The sequence below is a fragment of the Dermacentor albipictus genome, chromosome 7 (assembly GCF_038994185.2).
Source record: "Dermacentor albipictus isolate Rhodes 1998 colony chromosome 7, USDA_Dalb.pri_finalv2, whole genome shotgun sequence".
Lineage (NCBI taxonomy): Eukaryota > Metazoa > Arthropoda > Arachnida > Ixodida > Ixodidae > Dermacentor > Dermacentor albipictus.
In genome coordinates, this window is record NC_091827.1 from 71,926,973 (window position 1) to 71,929,177 (window position 2,205).

Here is a 2,205-nt window from a genome sequence, read left to right on the forward strand (position 1 = left end):
AGCTCAAGTTTTAAAAAATGCTTGGAATCCACGATGTGACAATGAGGTGTCAGCACGAAGATCTTGGGGCGGTACTCAGAAAATTGAATTTTGAGCTTTATTTTCTCTAACAATCAAGCAACTACCAAGAAATTTACAGAAGTAGATATTTAAAACGATGCTTTATTTTAGGTTGATTTAGGATGTCATTAGTGTCCCCTTAATACAAAACAAGGAACGCACTTGGCTGCGTAATATGTTAACATCCAGCACTGGTTCTCATTAAGGTAGGATTATCAGTATAGCTAAGGGCATGCACTCGCTGCTGCAGAGGGAAGCCCTGCCACCTCCCCTCAACCTCCAAATTTCCAGTAGTTTTATGAGCAGTGATGCAATTTCTGTATCTTAAAGATACACATTGCCAAGGAGGTTCATGCCATGCAGGGTACAGTATGTGGTGTCCGGCACTGCACACCGTCGAGCTCGGCATCAATCTTTTTCGAATTTGGCCCTTGAAATGAAAAATGCCCCGCTCATTGCTCGTTCTTCAGCCAACTTTCTCATTGGGGGCTGCTCTGTTCTGGTTTGACACCCCTAGCAGTGCCCTGCTGTATCACATAGGTCATAATACTTTCATTCTGGTAAAACTAGAATGATGTGCACTCATGTAGACCACTAAAGTGCACGCTAAGTTTCTGAACGCTCCTGTTATATCAGGCATATACACTAAAAAAGGCACATTCTGCGTTTAATATGTTCACAAGTGACATTGAAATTCACTCCCAGTCCCGCTGCAGTTGCAAAGTCTTTCAGCTGAGTGCTTAAAGGCGCCATGTCTCCTAATGGAGGCACTCTGCACCAATTGATCACTGGACGAAAGCCCTTGCAGTTGCATCAGCAATGTTGTTTTTTTCTGCTTCCGGCAGTACATTTTCACAGCATCAATGTATTTGATTATGGTGACGCTACAGAAAGGATGGCCAGAGAATTCATCTTTAGGATTCCAGCTGGGGCCTCCTCCAGCTCATATTGAATCTGACGTCAGATTCAGTATTAAGATGTCAGTATTAAAACGTGAGGCCACAATGCAGCAAACGCAACAATCAAAATAGTTACTTGGACCATTGGGCTGACGTAAATGGACAGATAGAAATGACTAATCATTTAATGCACTAAAGTGCGGCTGCCCTTGCCAATGGCAGTGTGAACTTGTCAAATAATTTATTTCACAATCCCACTACCTATTTTAAAAATTATTTCCGCGCATCTATTTAACTGTTATGGCTACAAGTTAAAGGCAGCTCCTTCATAGTAAACCACAATGTTACATTATTTTACTCCCAGTCTACCTGATGCTACTGAAGTTTTGCTTTCTCTGAAAGAAAGTGTTTCACAGAACTGCTCTATCGACAAAGCATTATTCCAAGGTTGTGGCAAAGCGTCGTCATTTAGTTCAGAACGATGCGCTCCCCTTTCAGCCTGTTCTCTCTATAGTGCTCGCATTCAAAGCAAAAATAGATTTTCGTCATAACTAGCTACTTCTATGGTCACAAGAAGCTTTGCTAATTATTGATGTTTATGTTGTCGATAACGTATACATGCTACCTCGAAACACAGTGGGACGACAAGGCAGATATGCCACGCATCTCGTTCCTTTACTGATTTTAAGACTTTGTTAAATCAGTCAGTTACTGAAGTGCGAAATGCTGCAATTTCACGAAATTACATTATTTTGAATGTTTTATCTCAGTAAAGTAGGGCCTGGAGTGCCATGAAATCTGCCTTTCCGTGAATGCAAGGAGCGTCTACACGAAGCTGTTTGCGCGAAGCACTCGGTGGCGTCGAACGGAGAAGATGCAAAAAGAAAGTTGAATGTGCACTAACTGGTGGAAAACTAAACACGCGCGGCTGGCAAGGCGTATAACTCTATGATTTCGCAGCACTCTGTGCCACCACCCCTATTGTATCTCGCGTATTGCATAGAATCGCATGTACACCCTTGAAATTCTTTATTATTATTGCGCGATAGCCTCCTCTGTTTTCCTATCGCGCGAACGTCGGCCGCACGGCGTGTCAGATGGCGACTGTGAAGCAACGCGGAGTCACTCGATCCTGAAGAGAACAGCGCAACAGAATACATTTTCGCCGATCCCACCACCTCTCGTTGCTACAAGCCCGCTCACATGCCTTATACTAGACAGCGTGGCGCAAACGAATTATCTTCGA